Source organism: Vollenhovia emeryi, unplaced genomic scaffold (assembly GCF_000949405.1).
Source record: "Vollenhovia emeryi isolate VEMERY1.0 unplaced genomic scaffold, V.emery_V1.0 DF939210.1, whole genome shotgun sequence".
Lineage (NCBI taxonomy): Eukaryota > Metazoa > Arthropoda > Insecta > Hymenoptera > Formicidae > Vollenhovia > Vollenhovia emeryi.
In genome coordinates, this window is record NW_011967156.1 from 417,644 (window position 1) to 431,961 (window position 14,318).

At 48.0% G+C, this 14,318-nt stretch overlaps 1 protein-coding gene across 4 annotated transcripts in view; it reads left to right on the forward strand.

Annotated features, from left to right (window-relative positions):
- Window positions 1-14,318, forward strand: part of LOC105561176 (ankyrin repeat domain-containing protein 50) — an 81,746-nt gene that overhangs the window by 36,221 nt on the left and 31,207 nt on the right. For all 4 annotated transcript variants that reach the window (XM_012010932.1, XM_012010934.1, XM_012010933.1 and 1 more), the window contains exon 2: window positions 9,014-9,062. The gene's annotated coding sequence lies outside the window, so the exon portion shown is untranslated. The remainder of the gene's footprint in view (window positions 1-9,013; window positions 9,063-14,318) is intronic.

Genomic DNA, 14,318 nt, shown 5'->3' on the forward strand with positions numbered 1-14,318 from the left:
ATCAGCTCGCGACGAGACCGTACGAGCGTTAATAATGTAAACTTGTTACCGAACGGGCAAACGGGCAACTTGGATGTTTGAAATTTAATAGCGGATACCCTAGAACCCCCGAGTTTAATTAGAAACAACGTACGATGTGTCGACGTTGTTATTAACTGGCCGTATAAGTGACGATAACGCGAAAGAGGTTAAATAGCGCCGACGCGGTCATTAGCTGCTACCGCTTATATTCCCCGCGGACTCGAGAGGGTCTCTCGGAGCGAGTAGGCTGGTCGTAGGTTTTCGAGGACTCGACTCTTGTCGGGGGTATATTCCGGATATATTTAGTGCGGAGCCAGGCCCCTTGCCTCCGCGTTTTATTTCTCCGAGGGGAGGCCGATGAAAAACTGGTCGGCGCCGCGTGTGGATTACAGAAACATCTTCTCGCGCAACGATTCGACGCCGTGTAAACTTGGCGGCGCTCTCCTCGCCGCGCGCAGCGCGCGACGACGTTGCGTGATTCGCGCCAGCGCGAATCCGCCGTCGCCGTCGCGTCGCTCGGAAATTGTAAGAAAACAGGGCTCTCTGGAGGGAAGACGGGGTTTCACGCGGGATTCAATTACGTTCCCGGCCTGCAAAGTCCGCGGGATTCTCGCTCGTATATTCGTGACGTTCGGCTGTCACGTGGCTGTCGCTCGTCTCCAGGGCTGACGCGGTGTACGATATTACGCAGACGTTCCGCCTTGGATCCGCGGTGCGAACGTGCAAAGTCGGGAAAATGGCGCGAGAACGGCGGTGGAGCGTGTCAACCGCGCGAGGGGCAGATGCAACGATGAGCGATCGCGATCGGAGGGCGAACCGCGGGATCACTGCAGATCTAAAGGCCTGTGTCCACGATGCTAGAACTTGGTGCCACTAGCATCTAGTCCCGAGAAATGTGTAGCCAATCAACTTGCAGCTATTACGGAATAGCCGCAAGTTGATTGGTTACACATTTCGCGAAACTAGAACTTGGACCAAGTTCTAGCATCGTGGACGCAGGCCTTAAAACCTTGTATCCACGGTCCAAGAACTGCGTCCAAGTTCTAGTTCCGAGAAATATGTAGCCAATCAACTTGCATCTTTTACGGAATATATATGATTTAACTACTAGTCAACTTATCAGGAGGTTGGAACAATCGGCCCTAAGTGTGTTACTTTTATGCACATACAATTTAGTCAGGTGGTACTTTTTACGCGCTTCTTTCTGTACAAAATCACGATACGTGACTCGATACACGTCATTTTACACATTCCTTGCCGTTTAGACTTTTTAGAGAGATTTTTAAGCTGCGAGAAATGTGTAAAATGACGTATATCAAGTCACGTGTCGCGATTTTAAACAGAAAGAAGCGTGCAAAAAGTGTTTCATCAAATTGCATCAAATTACATACACGTATGTGTAAAGTAATACACTTTGCACAAGAGATAATGCGAGAAGGAATTCTTAACGAGTCGCGCGAAGCCTCTCCCGTAGCAGCGTTTCCGCGTCGTCACGGAATATCCTCCGCTCCTCCTCGTGGCTCCAAGGTCACGTGTACGCGGTAGTGCGAGATTAATTATCCGCGGCGTAAAGCCCGCACGATGCTAATATCAACGCGGAATAAATTAGTCCCGCGTTCGCTCGCTCGCTCGCTCACAGATTAGCGGAGAGGATCGCGAGAGGGGCGGCCTCCTCGCGGTGTCTTCGAAGAAAGATGAATTATCCTCGTATTAATCTCGCGCAGCTTGTCAAGCGAGCAACCGAGCGAGTGGCCGAAGAATGGTGCGTCTTATCTGCGCGCCGGAGTGATTAGGTACCCAAATTGGGTGTTGCCTCTCGCCACGGCTTGTAAAATGAGACTTTCGCGACCGGGAGGATACGACGCCTCTCGTATTTACGCCGCCTCTGCGTAATCGCGTCTCACCGACGCCCAGAGAGTGGAGAGAGGGAGGGGGGAGGGTCTTTTCGCGTCACACTTTGCCCGCAAAACACGCGCACCCGAGAGCTTTTACTCCCGATTGAGAAAGATCGGAAGAATTATTGTAGCAAAACTACCGTTATATCTCTATTTACGCCCGCGTCGATGTACCGCGCGACCTGACGAACGATTTGTTACGCTCGGCGATTCGGCCCGGTGTTTCTCCGCGTTGACCCGGGCGCCGCGGGGCGGCTTGTTATCTGGCAATCAAGCGTATATTCATAGCGCGCGGAGGATGGATCCGCACGGATCAAAAGCCGTAACACTTCCCTAATGAGCCCGCTGCCTCTTCTGCGTCCGAGGGCTAATAATGTCACGTACAAGGCGGAATGAAATTCATTACGGGGGTGAAGGAGGGAGGGAGGGAGGACGACCTATGCTGGGTACGAGGCCCGACGCGGACGCGGAACGCGGTAATCACCCGACGAGCTTTCGCGAAGCGCGACCGGAAGCGCGGTAATGAGCCCCGCGCACGATTCCGTGCGCAACTCTAATATTCTGCACGGCCCGACGCGTACGACATCACCTGCGAGACCAGAAGTGTGTGTGACCCCCTCGCTATTCCGACGTACGTATTTGAGAATTTTCATTGAAATCAGGCGTCTTCCTCACTTGTCGTAGGAGAAAAATGTCGCGAGTCGCCTTCAGGCCTAATCTATACAATGTACTATCTGCATCTAGAAACATTCTATTTTGTATGAACAAATCGAAACGCTTAAAAAATTAGTCGACAATGTGCGATTGTGCAGTGTATGAATATACAATTTGTCCACTTGCGCAAATTTTTTACCAACGTATTTATCGACTGCAAAATAGAATGATTTCTAAACGCAATCGAACGCTGCGGAAGGCGCGGACACATCGCGGAAACGGAACGTGGTCGTCGTTTTCGCCCTCTCCGTAGGGACATCCCCGTCCCGCGGGACTTCCGCGTCTGGAAAACGCGCCGATTTCGCGTCGCGGTTAATTTAGGCGTCGCATATAATGTAGCCTTCGAACAATGCGAGGAACTGACGGCCCATTATGAGCCGGCGACGAGAGGGTATTGTACCGGATGTCTCGGGCTCGCCGATGTCCTCGACGACCGACGGTCCCGCACGCACGCATGCACGCACGCTCGCATCGCGGAAGCGTGTGTGCACGCTTTTCACGTGCGACGTGCGTCATTACGGGGCCGATCGTGTATGTGTCGACGGGTTTTCGCACCGCGCTCCTGGCACCATGTGTTCGCAACAAGCTCTCGATTACTGGTATCATATCGCGACATCGTGAGCGCGTCCGGGCTTGGGCTTCGCCTTGTTACACACGGAATTTACGGGCAGGACGGCGAGTTATTCGTTATTCGTTATTCGAAACCGATTTGCCCCTCTGGCGATATATCGGAAAATTAACGGGTCTCCGGCTGTTCCCGGTCGAAACATTGAACGCGCAAGCATTTTCACGAATTAAACTTTGAGGACACAAATTATTCGATTTGCAGAAATATTTTCATCTCGAAAAGCTTTGAATCTCGTTGGAGTTTTATTAGGAAGTAAAACTATCCTGAAACGAGCATCACGGGAAGCGTCTAGATATATTTTTTTTCCGTCAAAAATAATGTTGCCGTAAATAGTGCTCGATGTCGCGCTGTGACGTGTATCGGGCGAAATAAATGGTGAACTCGCGAGAGGAACTGGCTCTCTAGTTTCGTTTCATTTACCGACTGCCGTGGACACGCATACATTTATGCATTTAAATAAACTTATTTCAAAAGTTACACGACGCGCTACACGCGCGAGGGAGAAAAGGAGAGACAGAGAGAGAGAGAGAGAGAGAGAGAGAGAGAGAGAGAGAGAGAGAGAGAGAGAGAGAGGGGGGGGGGAGGGAGAGATACTCCCCGAATCTGTATTCTCATCACGAATGCAAATGTACACATTTTTCCGATTGAATTCGATAACTCTGCATGTTTAATCCAGGCCCAGAGCCGGCGGTTTGCGAGGCGAAATGAACTTTTAGCCGTTTCATATCCACGAAAATGGAATCCACGAAAAACTTTAATCTGGCTTTCAATCAACTAAGCCCGCCGCCGTCGGCGAACATCTCTCTGGAGTGGATCGATGGACGGGATATCCGAATAGACCTACAAGGATACTCCGGTATTAAGGCGGTACACGAATTAAGCTTTATTTAAATTTAAACTGATTTTTTTTAGACTAGACTTTATAAAGACACCGTATAAATCCTCATTACGGTTACTTTATACATACATATCGGGATTGTATCCAAATGAAAGGAAGTTAAACTCGAGAGGCACGTAATTTTTAGTAGCGTTATCTCTGTTTCGCGATAAAATTCGTTTAAGTTTTGGATATTGCTGCGGTATTTAATTATCTCTTCACACTGTTGATTAATTTCCCTCTTTACATAAGTTTTAATATAAATCTTGAACTATTTTCCCCGGTTAGTGTTGAAGTGAAATTTTTGGAAAAAAATTGCTTCCCTTCTGTTTCAGCTTCGTAACTCTTTTTTATGCGCCACAGTGTTAGGTGGTACACGCTAATTTCTGCCAGCGTCTCTTTTACACCGACATTTTTCAACGGTTTACTCTTTGTACTTTAGAAAATCAAAGTCACAGTATTACGAAGAGAGCTACAAAGGGAAAAGAGAGGCGGAGAGGGGAAAAGAGGAAAATAGCAGAACGGATAGGTGAAAAAAAAGAGGAGAGAGGCTGCACGGTTGTCGCCAGGAGGAGACAACCACGAGCCACTATTTTTCATGCTTTCAATCTCCAAAATTCTTTTCGAGTCGTATCGAAATTAGTTAACTCTTTGGAAAAAAAATTAAGATCTCTCGTCAATTCGTATTTTAATCGACTCGTATCGAAATTCTAAAAATGAGATGCTCTACGGGTATAAAATTAACGCCTTCGCGGCGATCGATGACGGGCACTAGGCCGACGAACGCATTTCGCTCGCCGATATAACGTAATTGCCACTTCGTTTTCGCACTTTATACAGATCTCGTGCCTGACTGCAATTAACAGCGTAATTCCATCGACGTCGGAGAAAAATCCGGTTGCCCGGGCAACGCGAGAACACCAGGAATTCGATCGTACTTGAATGCGACTGTCGCGCTTTCGTTCCCGTCCAAAACGCTGTGGACCGTCGCTGCCAGATTCCATTCGTTCTCCGCGTAATTACAGCACATCCTCGTGGAGGATGAATGTTTTAATGACGGACGACACCGGAATATCCGACGTGAGCGCCGGTTTATTAAATAAAAGCACGCTGTTTTTTACGTGGCGCGATGTTGTATTAAGCGCGCGTGGTAACATAATATCGCTTTTCCCCCCGCTGGACCAGCAATCAACTGGCTTAAGGGGATGCTGGGAGTCATTCTGCACTTTTGGCACCTTTTGCTCCTAGAACTGTCAATTTGTGAAAACATTTATGTAATATACAAATTGTGCGGCTTTTGTGTACGAACCGACACTGTTCCACTATTCGGATTAGATCAGAGAACAGCATGGTATCATTGAAATTAAGTTTAGAAGCCTAACACAAAATCTGTTCACTCGAATGCAACCCGTAACTTATTCGAGTGAATAGATTTCTCATATGACTTTTAAACTCAATTCCAATGATACCATGCTGTTCTCTGATTTGTCCGAATAGTGGAGCACTGTCGGTCTGTACGCAAAAGCCACATAATTTGTATATTACACAAATGTTTTCACAAATTAACAGTTTTAGGAGCAAAAGGTGCCAAAAGTGCAGAATCACTCCAGCATCCCCTTAATGTCGCGAGAGCGTTTATGCGATTGTATCGTTTGAAGCTTAGAAGTGCCATTCTTTTTGCGCGATACGAGAGATTCGACAAATCCGTTTCGATTAGCGTGCGATAAATTTCTCGGGGCCCGTGTTTACGAATACGCTTTTCGTACTTGATACTAACTGTTATCCACGTCGGAGCGCCTATGCGAAAATAAACGGGCACGTTACGCAATTTGCATGCCCGCTAATTGAATCACACCCGTGGTGAAACAGCCTCGAAATTACAGAGCGGCAAATCACATTTTTATTTAATGCCGCGAACTCGTGCCGGCGCTAAATACTGAATGAATATGCATTAGTATGCAAAATTTCGCTGTCACATAATCGCGGGACGCAACGTAGAACTTGGTCGCGTCCGCGAAAACAACGTTTTGGATCGACGTTGCTCTCACGCGCGATTAATTAAATCATGAGCTGCAGGGCGCGCCCAATTACTCTTTTTGTCGATCGCTAATAATCCACGTCGGTTTTTAACGGCACGATATAATTCTCGTTTCGTTTTCTTTTCTCTCATTCTACGTTAGTTTCCACCTGCTCTTTCGCGCCGTAATATCCGACAGATAATACCGGCAGTGCGTATCGAACGCTCCTCTTCCCTCGGAGGAATTTGCCGTCTAGACGTTTTGATAATGGCGTCTTTATGCGAGCCGTTCGCGTAGAGAAATACGAAAAGTCCCCGAGGTACCATACATACGAAGTCGTTTACAAAACGGAGGGAAATAAGGACGAATTCTGTAACTTAGCCCGTCGTTATATTTTGTCGGTGTATCGTAAACATTAAAAAGCGTTTGGGGGGGCGTGCAATTTTCTCTATATCTTACGAGGGCTTCGAAATGATCTTAAAGACGCCTTCTCTCTTCGTTAAGATCTCGAGTGCAAATGAGTTCGGCACTGTCTGAACTGCACTGAGAATAATTTCCATCGGATAAACCAATGAAATAGTGTTTCCGATGGTTCATTTTTCCGATTACGTTTTCCATTTAAATTATGAATATATCCGACGAAATGCAGTTACCGATGAAATTCTCCCGTTCTAAAAAAGAAATGTTACCAGCGCGAATGTCGTTAATATTAAACAGTTGAGGCGTCTTTTCCGCGATGCCGATTGGTTTTCTCGAAGTGCGGTGTGCTTCACTTCTCTTTTAGATTCGTAGCAAATGAAGATTTGCAATTTAGAAATATACATTTGTATACACCAACTATTGAGGTAAAATCTCTAATCTTAGTAATTAGAGATTTAAGTAACAACGATTTTTGTTTCGAAACATTTTCTCGATTGAACAGAATTCATTGTTAATTTAATCAATATTTGCGGGAACAATTAATACCGCGATGAATCGAAGAAAGTCGGTCGGTCGGTCGCTAACTTACTTTTCCTCGCCCCGAGATCGACAGAGCGCGTTCAATGAAGGCAAATACAGCTGCTGTTCCGCGAACGCGGCGTCGATCGCGACGGGAACCGCGGATGCTGCGAACGTGATTTATTCGACGTATTTTACATTGGGTTCTTTATCGCCACACGCCCGTCGCGCTGCACATTGGCGACATCGTAGAAAGTTGCAGCGCGGTACTTCTTACACTCGCCCCCTTTTCCAGGACAGTTACCGTCTAATTGCGACTATCGATCTCGATCGTCGTGCAATGTGTCATAGTATAAAGCAGGCAGTACACTCCGCCGTCTATTCGGCTCGGTTCGATTCGCCGGGCGTTTCAGTTTACTTTGGCCTTAAACGAGAAAGTTGCTTTATAACTTGCCAAAGTTACTAAATGGGCATCCCGGCTGCTGCATCAATTTAACTTTGTTCCGTGCTTTTTTGCCCGCACCCGAGCGCAGCTTACGTTATCTTGACGAGCGGAACAGACGACTGGAAACGAACGTCTGTGCCGTGGATTTAGACATTTCGTCTGGTTTGTAATTTTTGAATTTAATGATGTACGCGAGGAATCCGTTCGCGGCACTGACGTGGAAACATTCAGAGCTGTTATTTGTAAAAGTCAAGGAAAATTGGTCTGTCATTCACAATATAAATGTGTATTAAATTATAACTCTATCAATTTATACGTTTACAGTTACAATTTACTTATAAACGTATACAGTTTAATCGCTAAGTTTTTTAAACATTTTCTTCGAGAAGAGAGAAATGCAGGAAATATATGGCAAATTAAAATGAAACATTAAGACTCGCACGGGCATTCCGAATAATTCGGAAATTATCGCGCGGCCCTCTATAGCTTCCGCCGTAATCTGCAGCTTTTATATATAATTATCCCTTTGTTTGCGAAATGACGGTAATACGTAAACACGAGGCGCGTCCGATTTGTCTCCGGCCTGTCTCGCACAGAAGATAACCGAACAAAAGCGATGACGATGAAGTGCCACGACGCCGGGTGTAATGTGGAGGTAAACCGGAGGTGAATCAAGCAGACGCGGCGTAACTCGGCTCCTTAAGAGGAGAGCCGGGGCTCTCCCGAGCCCCGGAGATTTATGCCACGCGCGGATTTGTGCCCCTGACGCGGAATTAATCTTTAGCCCCCGCCCCCTCCCCCCCCGGCGGGTCCGCGCGTTACCCCGCCGAGCGAGAAACCGCTCATTACTGTATCTGGCTTTGTAACTACCGTTGTGCAGCCGTGCCGGATATAACTTCTCGTGCTGTCTGGGATTGTTACGAACTAATCGCGCTGCGCTCGACTCATAACCGGGCGTCGCGGACCCCGAAAGTTCCGGCCATCGACCGTCGAGAGCCGGAGTCTTTCACGTTGCGCAATGTACACGTAATTAATTGAATTATAGGCGCGCACGCGGCTGCCTCGGGGAGGATAATCTCCGTATCAGCCGCGCACACGAAATTCCGCGCGACGTTCCTGCCCCTTTGCGCAAAGTGCGAAGCTTTCGCTTCGAGGGATCGATAAACGTATAGTATAATCGCGATGGATATCGCGGTCTACTTCTTCGTTCTGTTTGCGGTACGAGACGAGCGATATATCCGGTGATAATAAACGCGATAATATCACGAAGCTTGCCCGCGAGGTAGGATGTTACCTGGAAATCCCGTCGGGGGAAGCTGCGCGGCTCTTCCGCTGGAGCACGTGCGCTCGAAGCGAGGCGTTTTGGAGGGCGCGATTGATCTGTTCCCCCGTGCACCTTTGCACGCGAGCTTTAATTTTACAGAGGGAAGTTAAGAATCGCAATGCATCAAGCGGCTTGTTCTTTTTTTTTTCCAGGTCACGAACTTCTCGGGAAATTAGTCTACCTCGGCGGGACTTGTTGTTGGTAAGTAATTTTTGAAATCCTTCGAGAGACGCGTCTCCAACTAGCGCGAAACTTATCCAAAACGAGTCCCGACGGTGTGTAGGAAATATTCTTTCTTCCTTTTTTCCTCTTTCTCGCTTTCTCTCTCTCTCTCTCTCTTCTTTTGCTTTATGCGACGCCGCGCTAACGCGGGAAACTTTGCTGCGCCGTCGATGCCCGCGCGTAAAAGAGTTTCGGCTCCTCGCGGGAAATTCGCGGCGCTGTCGTATTAAGCTTCTCCCATTCGTGATAAAAAGTAACGGCAGGGAGGAGGAGCCATTAAGGTAGCCGCGATTACGCTCTCGCGGTTTGATTCGCGAGAGATCTCTTTGCCGCGTCGTGGCTCGGATAAAAAAAAGAATGTTCATTCGATATCGACGCCACGTTGACGTCGAAGTGGCGCGCGTTCGCGAGAAGTGGCATAAATCAGACGTTTCTTTCTGGCTCAGTGCCCCTGAAAACGCGAGGGAATCGAATTATATACTTTATTGTCGCCGCGCGCCCTCGTCGCGAACATTGGATTTGTGCAGGCGCCGTCTATAGATTTCGAGAGACAACACGATCGCGGTCGTGGAAAAAGGACGAAAGGTGGATTCGGGACGTCGAATATTGGCGATGTCGCGCCGAGGGATGGGGCACGAAGGGGGATTGACGAAGGTACGCGCCCGGAATCGCATCCAAAATTCACGGCACGTGCACCTAACGTAGCTCCCGCAGGAGCCCTTCACCTGAAGAGGTTACTAGCTATTTTTATGTGTACCTATGTAGTTATCGAAAGGGAAAGGGATGCGAGAGCCGGAAACTCCGAGGGACTGTTCCCAGCTGTCGGACGGCCCGAAGGGACCGTCGCAATAAAACACGTCAATTTTTATTTCGCTAGACGTGCGACAGCCCGTTGCCTTCGCAAAAATCAGTATTTCCTCCGTCGATTTTTTTTTCGAAACGCGGTTAAACGTTGGTTTGTAAGAATTAACGATTTATTCGCGCGGGAAATTTTCAGTATCGTCGTGAAAAATCTCGGGCAAGATCTGATCTCTCGAGCGTACGTCGCTTTTGCCGCTGTCGAAGCGCCCTTTGAAAGGCACATAGAGATTTCGGGTAAACGAAGAGTCGCTCGTTGAAGCGTTAGCTTCGTGTCTCGCGTTCTCTTTTGCCGCTCGATCGTCGCCCGCTGATGATGCTGTCGAATGCCGGGAGCGCGCGTCTTTCCCTCACGTTTGACCTTTTCGGACCTGCCGCGCGACGAGGCAGGAGGAGATCAAGAGAGCGTCTCCTCGCCCCGACGAGTCTCGTCGTCCACCGTGTGCCTGGTAACGGCCTTTATGTAACGCCCTGACATTCTCGGATGGCCGGGCGACCTCCATAATGCAGAGCACATAACGCGCCCCGTTCTTACGTCCGCGGGGGTCGCCTCTTCAATCGGGATCTACCGAGCGCGGGGCCGCGATGTCCCTCGAGCGGACGGGGGCCGCGGGAATGCCGGGTTAAGGGTCGATCGTACGAAATGGGGTAGCTGGAGGGACGCATACTTAAAATCATCTCCGATGCCCTCGGAGATTGGAGACGACGTCGCGGATGAAACTTGACGGGCAAGAGAGAACGCGGGACACGGAGCTAACCGAGGGGGAAACCGCTGACCAAAATCTTGCACACAAATGCCCACTATTGGCCCACACGGAAAGACCGGCTGAGGCAAAAATAATTAAAATTATAATCCTCAGTGGTCGAATTGGTGAGACGCCCGCCTAGAGAATAAGGGAGGTCCAGGTTCAAACCTTGGCTGAGGTAATATTTTTCGCAAGAAATTTTCTGTGTTAAAAAACACATCGCCAGTCGTGGTCGATTAGAAGCTTGATCATGGTTAGTCATTTGCCGGTGTCAAATAATTCTTGATGGTATTGCTTTATCTTATTATCTTATTTTATCTTTCTATAAATGTCCCAGCAAGGCCTAATGCCCAAATATGCCTAGTAATGCCTAGTAATGCCGCAAATCTGTACACCACAATGCCCTCAGCGGTTTACCCCTCGGAGCTAACGCTTCAACGAGCGACTCTTCGTTTACCCGAAATCTCTAGGTGCCTTTCAAAGGGCGTTTCGACAGCAGCAAAAGCGACGTACTCTCGAGAGATCAGATTTCATCCGAGTTTCGCGACAACACTGAAAATTCTCCGCGCTCCCTTCGAGTTACTTTTCCTCTATCGCGGCATCATCTCCTCTCTAATCGCGCAACTCGCACGACGGTGCACCGTCGACAGGCGTATCTATCTCCGTTGTTTCGCCCGCGTTGTTCCTCGCGGGCGGAAGATCGACACGATTAATCGTAAACGCATTAAGGGATCACCGCGTCGCGCCGGGAGAAAGAAAGGGCCTCGCGCTCAGGAGCGAGACGTACTTCGGCGGCGAGGCGTCGCCGAAAGCTCGCGTTAATTAAGGCCTTCTTAGCAGACTAGACGGAGCAGACGACGCGTGTGTAATTGTGCATTCCCTCGTTGGCAGCCTCGTCGCCGTGGCTTTGTCCCCGAGAAACCAGACTGGATCTTAAGACCTGGGTTCGCCCGCACGTCTACGGACAATGGCAGCGGAGGTCTGCTCCACAGTGCAGCCCTGCTTACAGTATTTCCGAGACGCGAACTCCGCTTCTCAATATCGTCCACTTCTCGTCCATTTCTGTCTTCGCACCCTTCGCCAGTTTCCCTCCTCTCGTTCTCCGGTTTTTTTTTGCGAAGACATAAATGTCGGTTCACGCAGACATGGTTGCTGATAGATCAGTTGCTACGATCGATTCAGTGAAGTACAGGGTCGATTTTCTCAACCTCTTGGTCTATCCTTGTCTAATTTGAAGGAAAAACAAAGACATATATAGAAAATTTCTATAGATACTCGAGCCTATCCTGCTAATCAGCATGCTTGAAGAATTTGTCGTGCGACAAATGTAATATTAGTCTTAACGGAATAAATGCATACACAGATACTTGTTGACAAGTGCAACAAATTAATGTGTGCGTCACGAGTTCGCTTGCAAACGAAAGAGATTAATACGTTATAGGTTCGCTGACAATTTTTTCGAAAGCTTTTCCGGCGAAACAATCTTTATCGGAGATTCCAGGGGTGAATTTGAAGAGTTTGAACATTTGAAGTATTTAAAATGTTTCTTTATCGAAGAATACCCTTCTCGCGGGAATTTCTTCGCGATGTACATTTCTGCGCCCCAGTTGCGGACTAAAGTACGGCTCCTTTAACTTCCAGCGCGGGCACGCAAACATCTGCTAGGAAATAGCGGCTGCCAGAGGTTCGCGGGAGATACGGGGAATCGGTATATCAATTTAATGAAAATCAGTTCCTCTGGAGGCCGGAGGACTTTCCTCGCAAGTGTGATTGATGAGGCGTGCTGCCTGTGCGCATTCATTGTGAGAGTGTAGATTAGCGTTGCTGTCGGCGAAATGTATTACGGCGGTGTGTCGTGAGAATAATAAATGTAATTTAACGTGGCGCCGAGCTAGCACGACTCTCAGTGGATCGCCGTGTCGCATACGTTGCGCATTACGCGCGAATATTTGCACCGTGTATCCGAAAAAGGGGTAAACAGGCCGCGGATGAATATCCCGACGAGGTATGCGGCCAATAACGTCACGAAAATTATATAATTACAGCGGCGATTAAACGGGAACTGTATAATAATAAAAAGACCGCGTTTTGTTGTGCTCGCACCCACGGAAAGGATTTCTGTTACCGAGACCAAAAATTTTCTTGACGCATGTATATTTCTCACAACCACATTTAGTATAAAAGTAAGACAATATCAAAGTAAAATCAATAATTCTTAGTCTCCTTTATCGGATTAAAAAAGATTGACTTACCTACTATATTGAGACAAGAGTAACTTAATATATTTTTGCGTTTAGAATAAATTTTCCCTCTATCTTACAACGCACGAAGTTAGCATCACGATACTCGACAAAAGACGATACGCACTATCATTTTATTCTAGATTTTAGAATTTTTCATTTAAAATTAAAATACTCCTTTCTCTGTAATAAATATGATTGACGCTATATCGATCCTATTTTACAATGCATTCAAGTGTAATAGCGTTGGATCCGGAAAATTTTTTCTGTGGGTGCGTAAAACACTTGGAGAAGACGTCGGCGAAAGAATCAATTCCTTAGACAATCTCTTACGAAATTATCTTGTTTATAACAGTCTTACTTTCATCACTCGTCAGCGAGAAGAGTGCCTGTGTATCTAGGAGTACCAGGTCCGCGAGAGAAATACATGGGTAAACCCACGGTAATTTTGCGCGCGATAAAGATCGGAGTAACGGTCGAGAATTGGAATTGTTGATTATATCCTGCGGTATGGTAAATCATGACGACGTTATTTCGGAGGAGCTCGCTTGCATTATTCGCAGATGCGATCTCCGGCGTTTGGTCTCCGAAGCCCCCTTATCGGGCCGGTGATATCGCCCTGCGGAACGTGCACCGCCGTAATAGGAGCAGCGAGAGGCAAGGCGGAGACTCCTCGGTGAACCTTTTCTTCCTTTGCGCATGAAATTAAATCGTCGCGCGGGAGCGAAGTGACGTCCACTCGCACGAGTTTACGCGAAAAAATTAATTTCATGCGGTCATTCATGTCGGCATCCCAGCGTACCGTGCGCGAGATACTCTCCACGCGCGCGCAGTCTTCTTTAATAATAATGACCAGCTTTAATAATAACTTTTCGACGTGATACACGCAGGCCGCGCCGTATTATGGCTATATTATTTCCGTGAGTTACGCGCTAATAATATCACGCGCCGGGCCCGCCGCCCCTCGTCGGCGATCTTTATCGTGCATTCTCGTCGTCGACACTTAGGTCGTGCTATGTGGAAACGCGGCACCCTCAGGATTGCTCTTATCGGCATCTATCCCGTCGTACGTCGTATAGCGACGCCCATTCCCCATCCCCCCTTCCGCCTTATCTCGCGGCGGCTCGCGTGAAAACCCTCTTTAGCTCCGGCGTTTCTCTCCCTCGTCTTGCTAAAGACAATACCCCCTAAAAAGGTAACAAACTTTTTAGTAGCTGCAAGAAGGAGACCTCGAACGAGCGTACGGGCTCTCTCTCTTTCTTCCCGTAGTTTCCGTCACACCTTTACACGTTCGCCGCGTAAAAACACCCTCTCCGCAAGATATACGTATATCTGCCTGCGGAAACTTTATGCTTAGCCTTAAACCTGCGACATTTTGTCAAATCGCATAC